Source organism: Ananas comosus, unplaced genomic scaffold (genome assembly GCF_001540865.1).
Source record: "Ananas comosus cultivar F153 unplaced genomic scaffold, ASM154086v1, whole genome shotgun sequence".
NCBI lineage: Eukaryota > Viridiplantae > Streptophyta > Magnoliopsida > Poales > Bromeliaceae > Ananas > Ananas comosus.
In genome coordinates, this window is record NW_017890706.1 from 12,236 (window position 1) to 27,998 (window position 15,763).

Here is a 15,763-nt window from a genome sequence, read left to right on the forward strand (position 1 = left end):
TTATATATGTGATTTTGAGAATTTTGTTAATTTAATTAAGTTATGTCATTAAATGAGGAAAAAACTTTTTTTTTTTTTTGCTAATTTTAGTACCATGTGATCTAAAATATATCTCTTTAGTATCCTGCGGTTTTATTTTTCTCTTTCTATCGGCACCTCCGTTACATCTACGTTAAAAAATATAAAAAAACATAGATACTCCCCCTGTAATTTATCGAATATTAACTTTAGTATTATGTGGTTTGCAAAATTTTTTACTTTAGTATCTTGTGTTTTAATTTTTTACTGATTTAACAGAAAAATTGATTGAGGGAATAACGGAAAGAAAAAAAACGAAACCATAGTGTAATAAAATGATGATACAGCTTAAACCACAAAGTAGTAAAAAGAGAAAGTGTTGTGGTATTTAAAGTTTTCCCTTTTTATAATGTAACTGGCGTAGTTATTACATGCACTTGATGATTGGAGTACCTATTACACTTTTAAATTTCATTATAGAGGATTTATAATTAACATCTTCTATACCTATATATTATTTCCCATGAAGTTGCCACGTGGCAGTCCCTCCTTCATCCTTACCTTCTTCGATCTTCTTACTTTTTGATGATTCATCTTCTCACCCCATTTCTACACGATACTTCATCTTCCCACCCGCTTACCTCCCAATTAATGTAGTCACACGATCCAATTTCATATAAACAAATTGCTGTCATAAGAAAAAAAAAAGTAAAATAAGATTTCTTCGTACTCTTCTTTCTCTTTTTTTGTCACTTGTAATATTTTTAAGTTTTTTATCTTCCTATTTTTGAATTATATGTGGATTGAAATTAGGGTTCCGCGGATTGCAGCGCGGCATCGCAGGGGAAAGCAGAGATATTTTTGGAGTCAATGAGGAGAAAGAAGTCGTAGATTTGGAGAGATCCGTACGTGATCGACGTGTGACTGTGACGAAAAGGTGGTCGACGTCAACAATGGAGGCAAAGGTGATGTGGAGATCGGGATTCGTCTCCTCGATGTCGGTAATGTGATCAAGATGCATATGGAGTAATAATTCTATTGCTGTTTCTTTCATTACTATTGTTATAATTTATTTACTAAAATTGTAAGTTTTGTTACATTTGTACGTATATATGTTTCATCTCTTCTATTTGTATATATATTAATATATATTATCTTTATTTATTAATGCTTTATGGCAATTCAAAAAAATTTAAAATTTTTACTTTGTTAATCTTCTGTCTTCTATAGCATCAGTACGCCGCAATGCGCGGGTAACTTCACTAGTTCAAATTATTATGATAGATTCAATGGCATGGGAAAAGATTATTTTGTGTGTGTTGTGGAGCTACTATGCTATCAGAAGTATAGAGGAGTTAATGCTTCTGACTTTTTTGACCCTTGGATCAAGAATTGTACGATCGGGATGGTTGCGGTCCTCTCTAAGGTTGAGTAGTACCTTTAGGGTTGAGTGGTCCACACAAGATAATAGTATTAACTCAAAAGTTAAAAATGATCAAAGAGGTTGATCTAAGGGCCAAAAAGTCGAAAGCACCAGATCCTCTATGCTTCCGATAGCATAGTAACTATACTCTCTCTCTCGCCTCTCACTCTCTCTCTCTCTCTCTCTCTCTGTATATATATATATATATATATCATAAATTATAAAGTTTCCAACATACTGTTAAATTGGAAATTAAAATTCTCTAATCTACTATATAGTGCACTACATCCGTCCAATACTAAATTAGGCGATGTACATAAATTGAGAGCCTCCACAGCCCCTACATATTGCACCAGGTGTAAAGCTAGCATATCGTACATTACTAGTGAAGGATCCCGTGAAGGAGCCTGCTATCACGGACAAAGTATTTTCTGTTGACTTTTCCATTGCAATCGCCTATACTTTAAAGGACAGTTCTATCGGAGGTTTTGCTGGGACATACTAAAAGTTTTTATGCGAGTTTCAAGACTGATGACGCGGACGCCGAAGGGTCAAAAGTTGTGGCCTCCACCCTCACTCCTCAGAAAATCAATTGTAATCTTTTCTCTTATCAATACACAACATTCCTCAAAAACTCTCTCTTTTGTACTTAGTTTTAGGTCGAGTGGGTCCCAACTTAGCAAGTTGAGAGATAGGCTTACTCACTTCACGAAGGAAGGCAAGCGCCGCATAGGCTAGACAAGTGATTTCGTTTAAGTCTATGACAGTTGGTATCAAAGGGAGTTCGGAGCTTGAAAGTCATGTCTACGTTGGATGTTGTCATCGTCGACACTGTGCCTGAACCTAGAGTGCCCAAGCGCAGCAAGAACAAAGAGCCGCAAATCCTTGCGAAGGAGTTTGGTCCGCTCAAGGACTGCATGGGCTTGTTGGAGGACTCTTCTGCGAGAGTAGAGGAGCACTACTCTGTCCTATCCCAATATATGGGGATGATGGAGGAAGGGCTAAATGTCATGGAGGATAACGTCACGGTTGCCATGGCAACTTTCCGCCATCAGCTCAAACAATTTCGTAGTGACCTCGCTCGTTGCGAGGATGAGCAGAAGGCGTTGTTGGAGGACCTTGTCACCAACGTTGACAAGGTCGAGGACCTCAAAATGTGGGTTGACTATCCTTGAGAAAGCGGTGGCTCGTGACGTCGAGACATGAAAGGAGCACACCCTGAAGGTCCGCATCCCTGAACCCCCAACACTTCAAGGGCACACAAGATTAGAAGGAGATTGATAATTTTCTTTAGCATATGGAGCTATATCTCAAAGCATTGCTGTTAGAGGACAAGGAGGGTAAGGTCCAAATCGCACCCATGTACCTCTCCGATAATGCTATGCTGTGGTAGCGTCAACGATCGGCGGAGGCGGAGCAGGGTTGCTGCCAACTCAACGCTTGGGAGGATTTCATGTGCGAGCTCAAGGTGCAGCAGTTCTACCCCGAGCAAATCAAATATATTATGTGGAGGCAACTTTGACAGCTCAAACATCGTAGGACACTCAAGGACTATGTCCAAGAATACTCAAAATTGATGTTGGCGATCTCCAACATAGCCAATGAGGATCGATTGTTCTTCTTCCTAGATGGCCTTCAACCATAGATGGATAAAGAGCTCATGAGGCGAAATGTGAAGGATCTGAACTCTGCGATCACTTTGGCTAAGAAAGTGCCTGAGCGGGAGCGAACCGAGGGCATTCGAGGTGAACCACCGAAAGTGAGTAACATTAAAGGTAGGGGAGGGCACCGCAATCCAGGGGACGCGAATGGGTGTCACACCGTGGAGTCCTTTGGCTTTAAAAGCCACAGCGGAAGTGCTCAAATTCTTTTTTTTTTTTTTAACCTTGACTCCCAGGGTATACCAAATCCATCACAAATACAGGGAGTCTACTGTTCACACGGACAGAATCTTTCATGTATTTGCACGGCATCGCACATATACAAGATACAACAATAACTGTATGAATATCTACATACATTAACCACATCACAATTACCATTCATTTCATCACAGATATTCACATCCACATCTAATAGTTTAAAATATTTTCTATCCGGAAACTTATTTTAAAACACTAAGAATCATGAAAGCCAAAATAACCCTTTTTAAAATCGTTTCCAACACGGAAACCTTTTCTTTTGAAAACGCACTACCACGCGGGGTAGAAAACCATTTTTATTTTGTAAGAAGTCCATAAATCCTTTATTACATTCGCAAAATCTCAATTATTCAAATAAAGGAAACCACTAAACCATAAATAGTAAGTCAATTATTAAAAAGACAGGTTTGAGGAGTTTAACCAAAATGATGGGCCGATAGCTATATCGAATGCTAAGTTGTGTGCCTCACGAACCGTCCCTACTCGGACCCGCGACGTCACCTAAAAGGGGGTGGGAGGGTGAGAACATGTACACATGTCTCCTTTCCTAGTGGGCACCGCAAGCCGACGAGCACGATGGGTACTCACCAGTCAAGAAGGATAAACAAAGGTATAGAAAACGGTAATACAGTAGCAATGATAAACAAAGAAACGGGACACATATATAAACCACTACTGCTACTGTATGCATGCATCAACTGGACGACTAGTCCAAAAGTACCCAATCAGAAATCAGCCATGTTGGTCCACACATCTCAGGCTTGTGCCACAATTGCTCTAAACCGTAAATGACCCAAGTATAAGCTCTTGAGTTTGAAAGCATATAATCCCAGCATAAACTCTTGGGTTTACGGGCTGACATTCCAAACCACTTTTTCGGAAAAGAACACCCTCTTGCGGTGGATCAGACTGTTGGTGTTCGTGAAATGCATATGAGTAGTGGCAATCGATGCTGATATGCTCAATAGCCAAATATCGGCAACTAGCCGACAATCCAATCCCTCAGGGTATACTGATCGTGTAGGTCACCAAGTAGTCCAACCGACCAAGTAGATCACAATAACAGATGCAGTGAATTAACCAAATACGTCACAGTACGAGATACAAGAACCGACCGACTAGGTTACAGATCTCATATGTAATCATAAACATGCTCTACTTCTACTCATGATGCTAAACATGAAAACAACAAAGTAGAGCGTAAAAGGAATAACAAAGGTGCTAGGCTCAACGTAACGTATATGTAGGATAATAACAGAAAAAATGATAAAAAGATGTCATCGAGTGTGCACCACTGTACCGACTTCGGATCGAAGTGCCCACCCATACGTACGTAGCACTGTTCTCCCGACTGCGGAAGAATATCAACCGGATCTACGAAGGGTCCACCGGATTAGAATCCAACCCATGAATAAGAACCACTAACTCACAATCCCATCTATAAATCCAGGGGAATCGGTTTCCCAAAATCGATTACCATAACTCGCCGGAAGTCCCGAAAATCGCACCGAGACTCCGTCGAGACCCACGAAACGTCCCGAAACTCACCGACTCGTGCCACGAGTCACTCGCTGCCACTAAACATAGTAATTTGTGTGACTTGGCAGCAAACACATATCCTCACATCGAAACGATTATTGTGGGATAACTGTTCCGATCCGGGTTCTCGAAAGTGTCAATTTCGACACTGGAATCCACTGTCGCTCACCCATCATTTTCAAACCCTCGAAACGACGCGGTTGGCTAGCCAACAAGGCTCAGCGACAACATGATCTACCGTGAGGTACTGTCGGAAGAATTCTGACCGAAATCGCGTTCTGTCGGCAGATTTCACCGAAAAACGCACCTAAAATCGACATTCGATTTCTTAAAAGGCCTAAGGCCTTGGACAACTAGTCCAAAGGTCACCCGCTACCCGCACACACTACCCACAGCAGCCACGAAATGTACATTTACAAATAAGCCCCCGCGATTGTCTAAAATCACATCATTTCATGTGATTTTTTGGGTTTTACGGCCCGACAGCGCAAACCGAGGACTTTCGAGCTTGGTCGAGACACCCGCTTACAGGTCTCGACGTGCCGGAGGCCGTTCTCGTGCTTTAGAGCAAGGCCGACCATTGTGGAGAGCGCAAAAGCAAGGAAAAATTTCTGCGAACAGCTCGCACAATGCCTAAATGGCGCTTATCTCGCAATCTAGGGCTTCACGGACCCCAAAGGAGGTGAGCACGATGATTGACACAAACCAGGGATTGTCGTGCTCACTTCTGGGAGCATCGGTGTGTCGTCGGATAGCCGGAACAGCGATCGAAACCCCAAACAGTGCTAAGAAAACCCTAAATATACTCACCGGAGCTTGGTGGAGCACAGGGTGGCCGGCGGCGGCCGGATGGCAGGCGCGCCGGCAGGGGGAGGTTGCGGCAGGTCGGAGGGGGCCCGAGCACGCGCTGGCCTACGGCGGGAGGCGGCCGGTGGCGTGATAGAGAGGGATGAGCCCGTGCGACTCGGCTCGGGCTCATGGGGCAACGACGGCCGAGCGGCTGCCGGGGGAGCGCCGGGCGACGGCGACCGGTCACCGGTGGCCGAAGGAGGGCGGTGTGATCGACCGTGGGCGGTGGCGTCGCGCAACAACCTCAAGTCGAGCTGCGTCTGAGCGGCCGCAGGGAGCTAGGGCGGCGACAGCGACCAGCGGGGATGGAAGCGACGGCAGGCGAGGGGTCGCCGGAGGCCCAGAAAGGCGACGGGGCCAATCTAGGGCGGCGACGGTACTCGGGCCTCGAGTTCAGCTGAGCTCGGCCCGAGCTGTCCGCTGGTGGCCGCGGATCGCCCAGGCGTCGACGGCGGCGAGCGCGGACGGCGGGGGCCGGCGGGGACGACTCAGGAGGTCGCGTCTCAACCAAGGGAGGGGGGCCCGACGCGTGTGGTCAACTCCTTGAGGTCCACGGCCAGGAAGGTAGCAGCTTGGTGGAGAGGATGATGGAGGAGAGGCAACGCCGACTTTTCTGGCGGCCGGAGTCCGTCGCCGGCGGTCGGGGTGCGCTCGCGGCTAGGGCAAGAGGGTGCTGGTGACGGTTGGGCATATATGAGGGAGCTGGGACAACTAGGGCTAGGGTTTCGTGCATGAAACCCTAATTACTCCATTACATACCAAGTGTCATTTTTGCAAGCATAGACACCTCGACATTCGAAATCACGCGAAACGATACATAAAATATTAGGCTTTTCGCAGATTTTTCTTTTCGCCAATTTCGGCCTCTCATCGGACTTTATGCGATTCCCGGAGATCCGTCCGTCGGATTTCGATCGGATTGCGCAAGCGCGTTCAGTACGACTAGGGCAACGAACTCACAATTTCATTTCACCCGATATGATTGCCGATTTGCGACGAAACCCATCCCATCTCTATATTTCCAAAAACCACACATATATATATATATGTGTAAATCAATTAAACCCCCTTTTTCTCGAAAATCGTGCATCAAAATCCAATTTCGTATGTTCCATTGGGTCCAGGATAGTTGAACCGTCGAAAACGAGCTTTTGGATCACTATGAACGGAGTCCAATACGCACTAGAAGCCATCTCTACTGATTGGCCTCTCCGAAAAATTGGAGTTACTATTTACTTTAAGTGATTAGTACAGGTCACGTAACTTCTCCATCCTAACTCGTTTTCTCCTAAAACTTGATGAGTTCTTATGTAATTAAATTTTACACAAAAACATCCTCAACAAAGAATTTATCTGCCCCCAAAAATCCCAGTCCTCATATTATCCCCCCCTTAAAGGAAGTTTCGTCTCCGAAACTTTACCACGTACCCACTGTAATCGAATTCGGATATCACTCCACCACTGCGGTATCACCTGTGAGTACTGGTCAGTCACATTTCCTTGAATCTAGATAGATCAACATCCGAAGAAGGGAAAAGTAAACTACAGTTCCACTCGGACAAGACGAGGGAAATATACCAGCTAATATATATGGATCAAACCCACAAGGATCAATATCATCCAATAACTTGCAGACAAAACTGTTCCGCGACTGGGGTTATCCGATCCCATAATTGCCAAATTTGAGATTATAACTTACCACTTAGAAACTCTATGTCTACCCAAATTTAGACTGCGTAGAGGTAACCGACTCATCCACGCCGAAAGTTCACGTAGAAAAGTCACGGGACAACACCACAACTCAGATGTATATTTTCGTAGGTTGAAACGACATACTCCGACTAGCCAACAACACCAACTATCTCACCTCGAGCGAAGGCGTATCATTATCCTAAAACTGGAGTCAATAGCACTCACCTCGGATACCACAGTCTCCTACCAGTTAAAACATAAACAACCAAGGTCAAACTCCTAGTATCGAAAACCCACCCACGGTATTCGACGCTCCTAGATTCAAGACCTTACCTTCCGCTTTGCCATAAGGTCCAAGGCTGACAATACCAACTGAGCTCGACAATTTTGTCTCCTCAATAACTTAATCCAGTATAATCAAACCAACATATGCTCCTTGCAAGTCTATCACTTGATGCATAAGGCTGCCAATCGCAATATGCGACAATAACTATCGATGATGCCTAACACCTATCTCCACGAGACCCTGTCGCTGACCCTAGCGGTCGATGTTCCCACACCACCAAACACTTGTCTCATTTAGACCTAGGTACACCTGTCACCAAATAACCGGACAAGCATACTATTGCAGGGTTTGCACGATAAGCCGAGTCACAAACCTTATACACTATCACATACCGCGACAATCAAAGCCAATAACTAGGCTCAAGCCGCTCATCAACTATGATTCAGAACCTCCCGGCAAAAAGTCGAGACTACCAATCAACGGAAACCTTTTAGTTGTGAAAGGCACAACTAAAGAGCTAACGAGCACCCAGACTCGAACCAAAGTCAATACTTTCTGCAGTGATGATAAATCAACTGCACAAAACCTGCCAGGAAAATACCCCAAGGCTGGCCACATGGTCAGAGATGACCAACACTCCAGGTTTTTCCACAAGACAAGCTATAGAGATTGTTTTGCAAGAGACAACACCGACCCAATCCAAAAGTCCCAACGGGGATAAGAGTATTTTGTCCCAACTTTCGACAGTACATTGTCTGCAGCCAATGCACTTATCAAAAGAAAAGCGAAATACTCGAAGATCCACTACCAACGACAAGTTGAAAGGGCGACACATCGAAGTACCAAACCACTTGATACATCTTTACTGAACCAAAGTTCACAACCAAAACCGTCGAAAAATCGACTTTGCAGGTCAACATTCGAAATCCGGTTAACTTTGAGTCGACTCACTAAGAGCCCCACAATATACTAACCAAGGTGTTGGATAGTTGCACACTATGGCTCTTGGCGTCGAGACACGAAAGGAGCACACCTTGAAGGTCCGCGTCCCTGAACCCCCAACACTTCAAGGGTACACAAGATTAGAAGGAGATTGATAATTTTCTTTAGCATATGGAGCTATATTTCAAAGCATTGCTGTCAGAGGACAATGAGGGTAAGGTCCAAATTGCACCCATGTACCTCTCCGATAATGCCATGCTTTGGAAGCGTCAACGATTGGTGGAGGCGGAGCAGGGTTGCTGCCAACTCAACGCTTGGGAGGATTTCATGTGCGAGCTCAAGGTGCAGCAGTTCTACCTTGAGCAAATCAAATATATTATGTAGAGGCAACTTCGACAGCTCAAACATCGTAGGACACTCAAGGAGTATGTCCAAGAATACTCAAAATTGATGTTGGCGATCTCCAACATAGCCAATGAGGATCGATTGTTCTTCTTCCTGGATGGCCTTCAACCATAGATGAATAAAGAGCTCGTGAGGCGAAATGTGAAGGATCTGAACTCTGCGATCACATTGGCAAAGAAAGTGCCTTAGCGGGAGCAAACCGAGGGCAATCAAGGTGAACCACTGAAAGCGAGTAACATTAAAGGTAGGGGAGGGCACCGCAATCCGGGGGACGCGAATGGGTGTCACGCTGTGGAGTCCCTTGGCTTTGAAAGCCACTGCGGAAGTGCCCAAATTTTTTTTTTTTAAAAAAAAAATCTTGACTCCCAGGGTATACCAAATCCGTCACAAATACAGGAAGTCCACTATTCACATGGACAGAATCTTTCATGTATTTGCACGGCATCGCACATGTACAAGATAAAACAATAACTATATGAACATCTACATACATTAACCACATCACAATTACCATTCATTTCATCACAGATATTTACATCCATATCTAATAGTTTCAAATGTTTTCTATCCAGAAACTTATTTTGAAACACTAAGAATCATGAAAGCCAAAAAAACCCTTTTAAAAATCGTTTCCAACACGGAAACTTTTTCTTTTGAAAACGCACTACCACGAGGGGTAGAAATTAAACCATTTTTATTTTGTAAGAAGTCCATGAATTCTTTATTACATTCGCAAAATCTCAATTATTCAAATAAAGAAAACCACTGAACCATAAATAGTAAGTCAATTATTAAAAAGACAGGTTTGAAGAGTTTGACCAAAACGACGGGCCGATAGCTATATCGAATGCTAAGTTGTGTGCCTCACGAACCGTCCCTACTCGGACCCGCGACGTCACCTGAAAGGGGGTGGGGGAGGGTGAGAACATGTACACATGTCTCCCTTCCTAGTGGGTACCACAAGTCGACGAGTGCCAGGGGTACTCACCGGTTAAGGAGGATAAACAAAGGTATAGAAAACGGTAATACAGTAGCAATGATAAACAAAGAAACGGGACACATATATAAATCACTACTGCTACTTTATGCATGCATCAACTGGACGACTAGTCCAAAAGTATCCAATCAGAAATCAGCCATGTTGGTCCGCACACCTCAGGCCTGTGCCACAATTGCTCTAAACTGTAAATGACCCAAGCATAAGCTCTTGGGTCTAAAAGCATATAACCCCAGCATAAACTCTTGGGCTCACAGGCTGGCATTCCCAACCACTTTTTCAGAAAAGAACACCCTCTTGCGGTGGATCAAACCGCTGGTGTTCGTGAAATGCGTACGAGCAGTGGCGATTGATGCTGATATGCTCAATAGCCAAATATCGGTAATTAACCGACAATCCAATCCCTCAAGGTATACTGATCGTGTAGGTCACCAAGTAGTCCAACTGACCAAGTAGATCACAATAACAGATGCAGTGAATCGACCAAATAGGTCACAGTGCGAGATACAAGAACCGATCGACTAGGTCACAGATCTCTCATGTAATCATAAACCTGCCCTACTTCTACTGATGATGCTAGACATGAAAACAACAAAGTAGAGCGTAAAAGGAATAACAAAGGTGCTAGGCTCAACGTAACGTATATGCAGGATAATAACAGAAAATGGTAAAAAGATGCCACCGAGCGTGCACCACTATACCGACTTCGGGTCGAAATACCCACTTGTACGTATGTAGCATTGTTCTCCCGACTGCGGAAGAATATCAACCGGACCTACAAAGGGTCCACCGGATAAAAATCGAACCCACGAAAAAGAACCACTAACTTACAATCCTATCTATAAATCTAGGGGAATCAGATTCCCAAAATCGATTACCATAACTCGCCGGAAGTCCCGAAAATCGCACCGAGACTCCGCCGAGACCCACGAACTGTCTCGGAACTCACCGACTCGCGCCACGAGTCACCCGTTGCCACTAAACACAGTAATTTGTGTGACTTGGCAGCAAACACATATCCTCACATCGAAACGATTATCGTCGGATAATTGTTCCGATCCGAATTTTCGAAAGTGTCAATTTCGACACTGGAACCCACTGTCGCTCACCTGTCGTTTTCGAACCCTCGAAACGACGTGGGTGGCGAGCCAACAAGGCTCAGAGACAACATGATCTCGTGAGGTACCGTCGAAAGAATTCTGAATCGAAATCGCGTTCTGTCGGCGGATTTCGCCGAAAAACACACCGAAAATCGACATTCGATTTCCTAAAAGGCCTAGGGCCTTGGACAACTAGTCCAGAGGTCACTCGCTGCAAGGACACACTACCCACAGCAGCCACGAAATGTACATTTACAAATAAGCCCCCGCGATTGCCTAAAATCACATCATTTTATGTGATTTTTTAGGTTTTTACAGCCCGACAGCGCAAACCGAGGACTTTCGAGCTCGGTCGAGACACCCGCTGACAAGTCTCAACGTGCCAGAGGCCGTGCTAGCGCTTCGGAGCAAGGCTGACCACTAAACGACGCTTATCTTGCAACGTTCCAGGGATCGTCATGCTCACTTCCGAGAGCGTCGGGGTGTCCTCGGATCACCGGAACAGCGATCCGAACCCGAAACAGTGCTCAGAAAACACTAAATATATTCACCGAAGCTTTGTGGAGCACAGGGTGGCCGGCGGCGGCCGGACAGCGGGCACACCAGCAGGGGGAGGCTGCGGGCGATCGGAGAAGGCCCGGTATGCGCTGGCCGACGTATGGAGGCGGCCGGTGGCGCGGTGTAGAGGGACGAGCCCGTGCGGCTCGACTAGGGCTTAAGGGGCAACGGCAGCCGGGGGAGCGCCGGGGCGATGACGACTGGTCGCCGGAGGCCGAGGGAGTGCGGCGCGGTCGATCGTGGGTGGCGGCGACGCGTAGGAGGCTTTGCGGCCAAACCTCAGCCCAAGCTGCGTTTAGGCGGTCGCAGGGAGCTAGGGCGGCGGCGGCGACCAGCGGGGACGGCGGCGACGGTAGGCAAGAGGTCACCGGAGGCCTAGGAGGGCAACCCAACCGATCTAGGCCGGCGACGCGCACGGACAGCGGGGGCCCGACGCGTGTGGTCAACACCTTGAGGTCCACGGCTAGGAAGGTAGCAGCTTAGTAGAGTGGATGATGGAGGAGAGGCAGCACCGACTTTTTCTGCGACCGGAGATGCACGCCGGCGACCGAGGTGCGCGCACGGCTAGGGTAGGAGGGTGCTGGTGACGGCTGGCCATATATGAGGGAGCTGGGACAACTAGGGCTAGGGTTTTGTGCATAAAACCCTAGTTGCTCCCTTATATACCAAGTGTCATTTTTGCAAAACAGTCCTTCAAAGCTAAGGATTTTTAGCCAAGTCCCTCACTGCACGAGCGTTTTGTGCATACGCACCTCGACATTCGAAATCGTGCGAAACGGTACATAAAATATTGGGCTTTTTGCAGATTTTTCGTTTTGCCAATTTCGACCCCTTAGCGGACTTTATGCGATTCCCAGAGATCCGTTTGTCGAATTTTCGATTGGATCACACCAGCACGTTCAGCACGACTGGGGTAACAAACTCACAATTTCGTTTCACCCGATATGATCGCCGATTTACGACGAAACCCATCTCCTCTCCAATTTTCCAAAAACCACACATATTTATATATGTAAATCCATTAAACCCCTTTTTTTCTCGAAAATCGTGCATCAAAATCCAATTCCTTTAATTCTATTGGGTCCAGGATAGTCGAACCGTCAAAAACGAGCTATTGGATCACTATGAGCAGAGTCCAATACGCACCAGAATCCATCTCCACTGATTGGCCTCTCCAGAAAATCGGAGTTACTATTAACTTTAAGTGATTAGTACAGGTCGCACAACTTCTACATCCTAACTCGTTTTCTTCTGAAACTTGACCAGTGCTTATGTAATTAAATTTTACACAAAAACATCGTCAACAAAGGATTTATCTGCCCCGCAAAAATCTCAGTCCTCACAGTGGGCAAAAGCAGAACCATGATGTGAGGACGCACAAGCAGAATCTCGCCTTGCCGTCTGCAAAAATCTCGCACTATATTTGTGGCGAAAACCATTAGGTACGAGACTGCCCAAACAGGAGTAGTAAGAAGGGGAAGCAAGTAGATACGGTCTAAGCCGAGGAGGACGAGGATGTGATGGAGCTGTTGAGGATGGGCACGTTATAGCTCATCAATGCAGTTCGCGTTCAACCGAGTGGCGAAAAGCTTTGCAGGAGGGAGCTAATATTCGTCGATGTGATCCTCAACGGGAGGACCACGCGGGCGATAACAGCACAACACACAATCTCATTGTGGAGGCAGAGTGTGAGACCCTATGTTGTCCTATATATAATATATAATATTAAAACTCTTAACTCGGCTATAACATTTTAGATTTGCTAGACCCAAGAGATTAAGAGAGTAAAACGTGCTAGGACTAGAGCAGTCCTAAGATGAGTGACCCCCTAGGAAGTTGGGGCATCATAGTTAGTATCAGAGCCAAGTACCGACCAGAGATATGAGATAAATCTCGGCTGAGCCGAGATTATACAGCGGGGAGAGCAAGACTCTCATTCTATTGACTTTTATTGGTAGAGTGTGGCTCCCCCACAAGGTCGGTTAAGGCTAGTGAGATAAGTCTCACATCGCCTGATATTGTGAGTTTGAGCTTGACGAGGACGTTAGGGCTTAAAGGGGGGAGAATGTGAGACCTTGGGTAGTCCTATATATGAAATATAATAGAACTACAACTCTTCATCCGCTATAGCATTTTGGGCAGTGGCTAGGTCTAATAGGTTAAGAGAGTTAAGTGTGTTAGGATTAGAGTAGTCCTAGTATGGGTGACCCCCTGAAAAGTTAGGGCGTCACACAGAGGCCAACCTGCTTGGCCTCATGCTCGAGAAGGATGCAAGCCGCATCAAGGCGGTCAACTCCAAGGCACATTGGATTGCGGGAATTGCCAGAGGCGTGGTGATAGATATCGGCCTGTAGAGGGGTAAGGTCAATCTCACTGTTGGGCTGCTCGATGACTTCAGAGTGATCCTCGGGATGGATTTCTTAGTTTCATCAAAGGCAACGCCTATGCCACAGTTGTGGGTGCTGAGCTTCCTAGATGAGTTAACGCCTTGCATAGTTTCGAGGTGTCGGGGCGAGCCAATGAAGGACCAAACTCTTACGGCTCTGCAGCTTTACAAGGAGGTAAAGTGCAGGAAGGCTAATGACCTCATGGAGGAGGACATGAGTAGCGGTGAGGCTATCAAGTCTCAGGTGGCACTGGAGCAGCCAGCGCCCAATTAAGATGCGAGCCATTCTGTCAAGCAGGAATTCAAGGGGACCTAGAGGCATCCCATGGCTTGGCAATGTGCGTGTGGGTATCGCAGAGAACAGGCACACTTGGCGGATTCTCCGTGCAGCGAGCTCGCTGGTGCTCATGCTCAGAGGGGCAAGGCACTAGGGGCTGGTGTAGGGGCAAATGCGGACTGTGGTAGCAAGGCTCGGGGTCGTTCGAGTGCGAAGGCACGACAGACTGCGTGGAAGGCTACGCGGACTGGGAGCAGCTTAGCACACGACGAGGTTGTCTGTGTGTTAGGTCAGGGAGGTTGTCACGGACAAAGTATTTTCTCCTGACTTCTCCTTTGCAATCGCAGAAACTATGAAGAAAAGTTTTGTCGGAGGTTTTGCTAGAGCATTTTAGAAGTTTCTATGCAGGGTTCAAGATTGATTGCGCGGATGCCGAAGAGTCAAGTGTCCCTTAGGTTGATGGGAAAAAAACTTTCCTATTTAAGTATAAAAATACTCGAGCCCCCACGTCATGACCATCAATGAAGTTAAAAAATAATTAAAAAAATCTAGAAGGGAATATTACCTAAATGAAAGATTTTTTTTGTGATTGCCCAATCCGTCACCGCAACCGCATGTCTACCACTGTCGCTGCCGAAACCAGTTTAGAATATCCCCACAAAAAAAAACTTTTATTTGACAGGTTGAAAGAAAAAAAAATTCATATCGAAAAATAAATAATACCAACACCTACTTAAATAGAAAAAGATTCGAGCCTCCACCATAAATAAAGTTTAAAAATAAAGTTAAGAGGAAATATTAACTAAATGAAAAGTTTTATTTTTGTAACCGCCCAAGACGTCGTTGTCGTCACCGCCGTCATCGCAACCGTCACTAGGGGTGGCAATCCAGCTCGTTGTTCGCGAGCCAGCTCTTGTTCGGCTCGAAATAAGCTCGAGATTGGCTCGCTCGTTTAGTAAACGAGCCGAACACGAGCTGGATTTTTCAGCTCGTTTAATAAACGAGCCGAACACGAGCTGGGGTCAGCTCGCTCGTGTTCAGCTCGATAACAGCTCGAATACATATATTTTATATTTATATAATTTATTTAATTTATATTTTTCTATATAAATAAATAATTATATATAATATATATTTTTATTATTTAATTTTTAGCAAAATAAAAATATAAATACGAGCTTAATTATAAAAAGACTCATTTATATATAAAGTTTTAACTATTAGATCAAAGTCTAATGGATAAGATTTTATAAATTTATTTTTTATACATATTTAATTTAATTCTTTTTAATTTATTGTTCGTTGGCCAGCTCATAAGCTAGCTCGTGTTCGGCTCGTTAATAAACGAGCCAAACACGAGCTGAATTTT

At 45.3% G+C, this 15,763-nt stretch overlaps 1 long non-coding RNA gene across 1 annotated transcript; it reads right to left on the minus strand.

Moving 5' to 3' along the window:
• Positions 1-379: 379 nt before the first annotated feature.
• Positions 380-15,393, minus strand: LOC109704120. Its single transcript, XR_002214181.1, has 2 exons — positions 14,960-15,393; positions 380-706 (listed from the first exon to the last, which is right to left on the minus strand). It is a non-coding gene; the product is annotated as an uncharacterized LOC109704120 (long non-coding RNA).
• Positions 15,394-15,763: the final 370 nt, after the last annotated feature.